At 43.1% G+C, this 10,068-nt stretch overlaps 1 protein-coding gene across 1 annotated transcript in view; it reads right to left on the minus strand.

The window, feature by feature from the left end:
• Positions 1-4,452, minus strand: part of klf3 (Kruppel-like factor 3 (basic)) — a 14,367-nt gene extending 9,915 nt beyond the window's left edge. The window contains exon 1 of the mRNA XM_035638370.2: positions 4,146-4,452. The gene's annotated coding sequence lies outside the window, so the exon portion shown is untranslated. The remainder of the gene's footprint in view (positions 1-4,145) is intronic.
• Between the last annotated feature and the right edge of the window lie 5,616 nt (positions 4,453-10,068).

Below are 10,068 nucleotides of genomic sequence, written 5' to 3' on the forward strand. Positions count from 1 at the left end.
AATTGTCGGGTGTTAGTCGCAGCCCTATAGCCACACTCATCATCTGAAAAAAATGAATATTGCATGGGGTCAAACTGACATCCTGGAGGACAACAACCTCCTTCTGTGCGACGGGGATCGGACAGCTGTTGCATCTCTGCTTCGTCCGAGCATGTGGAGGCTCACAGCTGAAAAACTCTGAGGGCATATGAGCTGCGAAGTGAAGGCACCAGTGTGCACAGCACCTATTTGGTAAATAAGTAGCCGTACCTGGGTCGTCCAGGAGTATTTTCTCCCTGCGCACAACATGTGTGTGTGTGTGTTTGTGCATGTCAAGTGTGGTCTGCAAATATTGTCCTTCTAGGTCAGTAGAGCTTCTGTGTACTCTACCCCAGCCCACTCAGCAAACACTTCCTACACCCCCACCCCTCTCTCTCTCTCACTCTCTCCACCCTCGGACTCCACATCTTCGTCTACACCTCTTCCACACTCGTCCTCAACGATCACTCTCATCTTTACTACCGTGTTTATCTGAACCACACAGCACCCCGCACTCCTTTTCTCTCCCGCTCTATGAATGATATAAAACAACATGACTGAAGGGGAAAATATTGTGGCTTGGAGTCGCTGGCTACCGACTCAACCACACGCGCACACACACACACACACACACACACACACACACACACACACACACACACACACACACTCACAGCCGCACACCAAGTTTCTGCTAGCTCAACAGAATACACACACTAAATCACTAAAGGACTCAATTATTACAGACACGCACACTCATGCTTAAACATACACAGACACAAACGTGGCTCCGCACTCACACACAGACACACAGACACACACAGACACACACAGACACACAAATACTCACACGTACACGCACGCACACAGTCTAATGGCAACAGGCTGGAGAAGATGAGATCACCAGAGAGACCAGAAACCTCCAGACAACAGCTTTGTCCAAGAACACGCCGCAATGGACACACACACGCACGCACACACACACACACACACACACACACTCAACATACACACACACACTAACCGCCTACAGTTCCCTGCTCTCGACTTTTAAACGTGTCTTTCTTTCCGTATCACCTCTTGTACCTCGTCAGTCTCGCCTCATGCGGGTCCTGCGCTGTCTGACATCATTTTGATAACAAACCGCCTGACTCACACGGCTCTCAAACATTAGCACACTTCATTCCTTAAGAGTAGAAGTTCATGAGCCAATTGTAGCTTGACGCACACCTTTGGCTTGTTTACACCCCTCAGGGAATGAACTAATCTTTACTTAATTCAAGTTCCCAATTACATGACTCATCAAGGTGGCCGGCTAATATTCCAGCATTTAAATGTTCCTTTTTCTAAGCTCACTTCCAGCGCAGTCTCTCATTGCTCCACAGTCCTTCTGTTGCCCTCAACCCATTCTTTCAATCCCTCACCCCCGATTGTGCCTCCCTACTCCCTTATTCCGAGCCCTTACCTCACTTCCTACTCCTGACTCCACTAACAACACGTCACATGCTCTGACTTTGACTCCTCTCGCTCCAGGGCCCCTGCTGAAGCCCCCTATCCTCTTATTTTGGCTTCCTATTGCCTAATCTGACCTGCCTAGCCCACTCCTCCATCACGTGCGCACACACACACACACACACACACACACACACACACACACACACACACACACACACACAGTCCCTCTCTGCTCCTCTCCAGCAGACTGTGGGGCTGCAGGCCTGCAGACCTCAGGGGGAAGCCAGAGGGGGCCATCAGCAGGGGGAGAGGAAACAGAATCCATCATCACACACACATCCAGACACACGGATACACACATTTGAAGACACACAGGAGTTGACATAAGGCTCAAAACCTGACAAAGACACACGCACGTGTACATGCACCTCGAGCCGAACTTGTCAAAGAGAGCAGAGTTTTGAGGCTTTCCAGACAGCGGAGGGAAGGAGAGAACCAGAGCAACTGCCAGAGAAAGACGGAGGGAGAGAGAGAGAAGCGGAAGCCCTCAGAGTTTAGTTTGACTGTTATTATTTCCACACTGCGTGATGGGTCGGGGGGTGTAAAGAAGAGAAGGAGGAGGAGGAGGAGGAGAGTGAAGCCAAATGGGGGGTGCTGCTGCAGGGGGCCTGCGGTTTCCTGTCTGACACCCCCCCCCACTCCTCCCCTGTACATACTGCACCTCCCTACCCGAAGAATGAGAGGACAGAGGGGGGAATGGAAGGAGAGAGAGGGCAAAGAAAACAGCCACTCTGACCAAACTATGTAAAAATGGAAGTGGAAAGAACAAGGCAGAGACAGAAACGGGGAAGAAAATGAAGTGGTTTTCAACCAAAATATGACAAAACTTCAATGAACCTCAAACATGGGGAGGGGGGGTGGTAAGAAAGAGCTTCTCTGTCACAGTGGCTCAATCCAGTGGTTTAAGAGCAGTAACAGACACACTGCACTAGTGTGTGTGTGTGTGTGTGTGTGTGTGTGTGTGTGTGTGTGTGTGTGTGTGTGTGTGTGTGCTTTGTACATGACTGTGTGAGTGCGTGCGTGTGCTGGCACGCATGTGAAGTTGTGTAACCAGTTACAGCTTTTTAAGTTTATGGCTGTCTGTGGACCGCAGTGTCCTTATTTCCTGAACTTCTAATGGAGAATCACTGACTCTTCAGCATCCAGGGGTTTAATGTTTAGCCCTAATGTTCTGGAGGACATGCCCTTTGAGCAGTGTGTGCGTGTGTGCGCGTGCATGCGTGTGTGTGTGTGTGTGTGTACACACTCTTGCGCATTTTGTTCCACCAGATAACATCAGCATGTTGATTCAGGAAAAGAGGTGTAGGGGTGGGTGGGGTATGGGGCGTGTGTGTGTGTGTATGTGTGTGTGTGTGTGTGTGCTGCCCTAATAAGACAAATACAATTTTTTTTTTTTTTTTAAAAGGTCAACCCAACTTTTTTGTTCTTTAAAAAAAACTATTCTAGAGTGGAGAGGAGTATAAGGAGAGACAGAGAGAGAGAGAGAGAGAGAGAGAGTTTGCCCTCATTCCACTCGTCCACCCCCCACATCCACATCCCTCTCTCTCCTCCCTTCTTTCTCCCTCTTTCTCTCTCACTCCGGGCTCTAAACAGGATAAGGGCTTCATATGCCAAGTGGAATGTGTGACGCAAGCCTCAGCCTTGAAACAAAGCACAGGAAACAGGGAGAGACAGAGAGACACACAGAGAGAGAGAGAGGGAGAGATGTGTATTGTCAAGGATGGAGTGAATAAGAGGACAGACGGAGAAGCTCAGGTGTGACTGAGGGTTTGTTGAATCTTCCACTCTCTGTCGCACACACACACACACACACACACACACACACACTGTGTATTACACTGCACTCAGCTCTGACACCACATTGTGTGACACAGCAACACTGAGGTTCATCTCTCTCTCTCTCTCTCTCTCTCTCTCTCTCTCTCTTTCTCTCTCTCTCACACACACCGCTGCTTGATTCTGCATCAGCATCAGATTCAGTATTTTTTAATCTACAGCTGTAACAAGTAGTAAATCAATATCAATAGTCAAGGACAGAAAAGTAGCAACAATTTTCATAAACAAAATAAATTCCGTTTAGCAAGTCATTCTGCCAAAAATTGCAAATCCTCCCTAATTCAAGTTACTACAGTAAAATGTAGGTTCTATAATTATTATTCCATTCTATAATTATATTTTTGGTGTTATTGATATTAGTTGAAATTGGATATCTTTACATAAGGAAAATAAGACACAACATTTTTTAAACCAATTTTCTGATGTAAACGAAAAAATAAGCTGTTCACTTTTTGATCACTTTTTAAATTGTTTAACTAATAATAATAGGCTATTCATTATTATTTTTTAAATACAACGTTGTCGCTGTGTTGCCTTGTTTTCAGTGATACGATCATGAGATCAATCCTTTTTTTTTTCTTTTTACAACATTAAATATGACAGGATGTTGAAAGCACAGTCATAATTTACTCCTTGGTGAATCGGACACGAAGTTACACACAAACAGCCCGAGATCATGAAACCTCGGCCGCAGCACAGTGTTGTGTGGACGAGCCTCAGTTCCCACGACATGTCTCTGACTTCGTAAAGACCACGCAGCGTGGTGTCACACTTACTGCTCAGGTGGAGGATTCAGTCTTATTCCCGGAGGAGAGAGCAGAAGGTTCACTGCTGCCTCGATGGTCGGGTGGAAGAAAAGAAAATAAGATATAAAGTTTCCCCCCGGCGAGAAGAAGTCCGCAGAAGAAGTGACGCGCGGGCGACGAGCAGTGACTCCGCCGTGTCTGTGACACCAGGCGCAGAAAAACACAAGACGCTCCAGTGATCGATGGCCCCACAAAACTTCCCTAGGTTACGAAACTCTCTCTCTCTCTCTCTCTCTCTCTCTCTGTGCGTGTGCGCTTGCGCGCGTGTGTGTGTGTGTGTGTTCCTCAGTTTCATGGCGTTTGGGAACTGCTGCTGTCACATGACCCGCTGTCTGTTCTCCGTGGGGTCGGGCCGCTGGGCGGGGCCGGGGCGGGGCGGGGGCGTGGCCGGGGCGGGGCGGGGGCGTGGCCGGGCGGGGTGGTCCAGCTCGCGTGTGTCTGTGCGCGTGCGTGTGTTGCAATGTTCACCCACAGGTTTTGGTGGAGACAACAATCGAGCCAAGTTATTGTTTATAACAACAGCAGTGTGTGTTACTAATGAAAGGTTATGGCATATTAAAAGTTTAATAGGTGGTCTATCACTTTCTGAAATATCACCACTAATAAGGGGTTTTATGAACTTGAATTGATGTCTATATTATGAAGCAACAATAATAAAAAATAGTAGTAATGATACTCATCATCATCATCATCATTAATGGTAAAAAAAAATAAAAATACAAATAATAATCTGCCTTTAAAGGGATTCGACAGTGTGTCCGATCATTGGCTCCCGGATCTCATTTCCTCTCGGACACTGTGCTGAAGCTGCGTGGTCTTTACAAAGTCTGAGAGAAACGTCAGCATTAATAGGCTACTGCTGAATATATTCGAATTATCACAAAATATTTTTTGCCAAAGTTGACAACAACAGGAAATAATAATTCAAATCATAAAATCGTTGGCATCATAGACGTTGTGATAGAACAGTCACATTGGATTAGACTACATGTTCCTACTCATGTCTGCTAACTATACTTTTAGTGGACAGAAAAAACAGAAGCAAAGACGTTGTACTAAATGTACTGTGTTACATTCCACCATTGAATTCTGATCTATACAAATAACCTACCGTCGCTCGAATAACTTAATAGATCATTGAATTACATTAAGGGTGTGCACAAGTCTCCAAAGATTTATAGAAAATTGAGGTATAGTGACATTGAGGCGTAGTCGCAAATTAGAAGTGTTTGATTCCTATATTAATTACGTATATTTGAAAAGTTAGTTTGTAGTGTGATTGATACTTATAGCAATTTTTTCGCTCTCTCGCTCTGTGTGTGTGTGTGTGTGTGGGTGTGTGTATGTATTACTTTTACAAGGGGAGGGACACACAATTACATAGTGAAGAATAACACAGAGATTACATAATTTAATGTACAACATTTTCCACTCATCACCGCAACAAAATCCCTGTTCCTGATTGGCTGGAAAACAGTAGGTGTGCATTAAAAGCATGTTTCAGTAACTGTGGATTATACACACCTGTGTGTGTGTGTGTGTGTGTGTGTGTGTGTGTGTGTGCGTGCCTGCGTGTGTGTGTGTAATACACTACAGGAAACAACATTTGCACTTCCAGTAAAAGATCCACTGGGCAATATTTTTGGTATGAATAACACTGAATAAACAAGGCAATCAGAGATGGCAGACCTTACCCCCATTCACGTTACATTGCATATGACATTTAGCAGAAAATGTATATAAATAATTTTTCATGATGTCACCTTCAAGTTTGCTACAAATTTTATTCTATGAACCCATAAACGCTATTAAATGAGGACCTCCAAGAAAAAATGCATCAGACTCTGTGAGCAGTTTCCCAAGTTATGGTCATTTGCATACGTTAGGTGACCAGTAAGAGAAATTCCATTTACTGTGTCGACGTTCATTTTCAAACAGGTTATCCAGGTTAGCTGAGCTTTCTTTGGAAATGACTCATGCCTTGAAATGAATACAGTGCATGTGTTTTATTAAAGACTCAAATTTCGCTTTTGTTTTTGTTTGCACCTGGAATCTCATCGCAGGTAAATACGGAATTTTCTGTTCAACAGATCCCTTCGGAGCCCGAAAGAGAACTTTACTTTTATTTGCAAAAAGGTATTGCAAAAAAGTATTTTTACTTTTGACCTCTATGTTTTTTTCACATCATCCGTCAGTCTTACAAAGCCAGGGATCCTACAATGCCTTGTGAATGCAATTTGCTGTAATCCCCTAGACAAAGAACAGTAGGTCTACTTGTACAACATACTTATGAAACACAGGAACGCAGTTTTATTCTGTGTTGTGAATACTTGTCGGATGATTGGTCTGTAGGTCAGAATCTTTCATCATCAAACACAATTCAACATAAAACACTTTTTCTTTTTCAAGAGGCCACTGAAATTTTTAGTGGAACAAAGTGATTCTACTATAGATGTGATGATTTAGAAAATAACACATATAACACAATACCTTGTGTATTAGAATCACTTTGCATAATCACTAACTTGTGGTGCACTCTCAAATTTTTGTCATAATTTCTGCAATATTTATTAATCATCTGTGTGTTCAGTAAGATCATTTTCAGTATTTTTCAAGTCAGTCAGTCTCAGTTTCAAAGACTCAAAGAGAAATAGAGGAAAAGAGTGCAGGATTATGAAAAGATGGTGCCACACGCACACACACACACACACACACAGTGGCATCTGTCATTGCATCTGCCCTCCCTGCTCTCTCACCCTGTGAAGCGAGGTGACGAGGTGACGAGGTGCCGGGGGGAGCCGCTGCTGCCGCGGCGCTGGCTGTTGAAACAAGTTAGTGATGATATGACAGCTGTTATTTCATGGACGGTTTTTATAGGTGTAGGGCCTTTCAAGTGTAAACACACATCCGCTCAGGCTTAGCCAGCTCCGTCTGCATGAGAAGTGGAGCATGAGAGGTGGTGATGTCTCACAGTGCAGGATGGGAGCATGATGGAGGTGATGCATGATTCAGGGCTGGTCAGGTTAAGTCACTGAAACTGTGTTTCTGTGTCAAAACTGATTCAGGGAGAGGTAGAGATGCCTGGCGCCACAGTGCAATGTGATCCAGTAGACCCCGCAGAGAGAAGCAGTAAATATCATTTTTTAAGGATTTTCTGATTTCTAAACTTTCTTTCCAACACAATGATCAAAACATCAAATTCACACCCAGCTAGTTATGTTTTCTTCACATCTATTCAATTGCTGGTGGCAGATGTAACCAGAATAGAAATTGAGAGAAATTCTGAATATAAATAAAACATTGCAGCTGAACAGCTCTTAAATTGTGTTTATTATTGTCTGTTTCCTCTTTTTTTTTGGTTAAACTAAATTGTCTTTGGGATGAACAAAGTTGTATTGTATTATATTATATTTATATGTAACATGTTGTCATGGATCACCAAGCTTTGCACAGACTTGAAATAATTTCCTGGAGACTTATCCCAGAACGTGTGTGTGTGTGTGTGTGTGTGTGTGTGTGTGTGTGTGTGTGACAGCAGGCAGGGTTTCTTGAACAATATAGCCGACAGTTGTGTTTGTCTGCACAAGCATGAGCAAGCATACACACAATGCAGAGTTTTTGCCCATTGGCTAAATCTTTAAAAAGGAAGAGCTTTAACTTTTCAGCACATTGAGCTCAGCAGCACTAAAGGTCAGAGTTCATGTGCTGAAGTGCAAATACCTTCATGTACATGAACACAAACATAGAGAAACACTTACAAATGTTCAGTACCTTCACATAGAGACATCGTGGTAAATTTGATTGGGATTGTTCATTAAGAGAACATTGCAATTAAATTGTTCTTTCAGTTAACAAAAGTAGCTGCTGCTTTTATCAGAACAGGAGGGTCATAAATAGTCACACACAAGAGGCGCACTGGTCTCATAAACATTTCAGTATCAGTCGCCGGTATCGGTTATTCTTCTATAACTATGTAAAAACACAAGCACAAACTAGTGGGTATGCTAACAAATTTCAGGAGTCTGTAAATTACCCAAACAATTAGATTATACCTTTTCGTTCAGCCGGCAGCACCTCTTCCTTTTCCTTTGTGCATTCCATTGTAGGAAAATTGTGTCCAACAGGATTACTGTACCATGCATGCTGTCTGGCTCAAATATACACCTCCGTTTTGAACACATACATAAAAACCTGCTGGAGTCAGTACATACTGTAGTCAATAGATAAATAGGGCCCTCTGAGTCAATGCTTACAAAGGCAAATGTGCCAGACCCTAACCTCTAACCCCGTTAAGGTGTGCAGGAACAGGACCCAAATGCAAAGTACAAAAAAAATGTTTTTTTTTAATTAAAGTAAACAAAAAGAGACGTACCATCTTTCAGGTGGAAGTAACAAAAATCACTAGAGAATATGAAAAACATCCAGTCCGTGACGTAGCAAACAGGACGAACTGAAACCGAGGCCTGGGAGCACAAAGACCAAATACACCAGGGAAGACACAAGGAAGGAACAGGCCCAGACAATCACAGGGAAACCGAAAGTGCAGAGACACGAGGAACATTATTTCAGAATTAAACAGGAACCAACAACAAGGGATCAAGAAACTAATATAACAGACGCACAAGGAATAGTACATCAAGGGATTAATTAAATAAACAAGCCAGAGTCCACAAGAACTAAAGAGTTGATGATCCGCCACCCCCGACCCGCCAAGTTGTTTGTGCGTGCATGTGTGTAAATGAAGTCATTTCTTTGTGACACAACTACAGAAGATTGCAGGGAATCATGGAACTCAGTTAGTCCCTTTGTTGGGGTGTGAGTCTTCACCTTTATGTGTCTGTTACGTGTGTATTTGATTTAATATGGAAATCCATCCATCCATCCATTATCTGGAGCCAATCCCAGCTGACATTGGACGAGAGGCGGGGTTCGCCCTGGACAGGTCGATATTGAAAAGGAGTAATACACATTAAACACGTACAGGCTGCAGTTATTACATCGGTGTTGAGTACTGTAAAGAAAACAATGGTGCAATAGTATAATTATTTTTTGATAATGGCACTGCAAGAGTTAAGACTTGGGTTGGGAGCCACATTGAGCTTATGACAGGAAACAAACTGTCACAGTCAGTAGCGCTGATGAGGAGAATGTTCAGTTATGTTAAGTAGCTGCACCTGATAAGCAAAACGCTTTAACTGTGACATGTGAACAGTCTCTTTATTGGAATAAGGGCATGTCACTGAAGTCTCTCTATGAGAGTACCTGCTCCAAAAGTATTAGTCGAATATTACTAGGTCAATTGACATCAGATTAATCCAACAAAAAAAAATAATTAAAATCATTAAGTCAAACAATTGAGCAATAAAGCATGAATGTGCTCCTTTTTCTGTATAAAGTAGTTGTAGCCCTAAAGCTGCTGTATATACTGAATGAATATTACAGCTACCGTACATTGAGCTGAATGGTCATATAAGTAATCTATTGTCATTATTTCTCTACCTGTTGTTATGACTTTTAAAATGATACATTCTGTAGTGAGAGGTCTTTCATCTTGACTGACTGAACTGTAACATTTTATCAGCAACCTCAACAAAAGCGATTCCTTCCAGTGACACAAACAACTAAGGGAAATGAATGTCATGTGTGTGTCAGTGTGGGTGTGTGTGTTGCATGTGGTGTGTTTGTAGGAAGGAGGAGTAGTTCGCTAAAGCGCACGTAGACGGCTTTGTTGTTCTGACACAATACAAAATAATAAAAGTCAGTGACGGACAGGAGGGCGGGCGTGTGTGGGTGTTTGAGAGAGAACCTTTTTTTTTTTGCAGAGATTTGCAGATATTCAGTCATTAACCAAAGTGTTAGACATATTTATTATGTTGGCACTGTCCCGTCCACT

The sequence above is a fragment of the Scophthalmus maximus genome, chromosome 8 (genome assembly GCF_022379125.1).
Source record: "Scophthalmus maximus strain ysfricsl-2021 chromosome 8, ASM2237912v1, whole genome shotgun sequence".
Classification (NCBI taxonomy): domain Eukaryota; kingdom Metazoa; phylum Chordata; class Actinopteri; order Pleuronectiformes; family Scophthalmidae; genus Scophthalmus; species Scophthalmus maximus.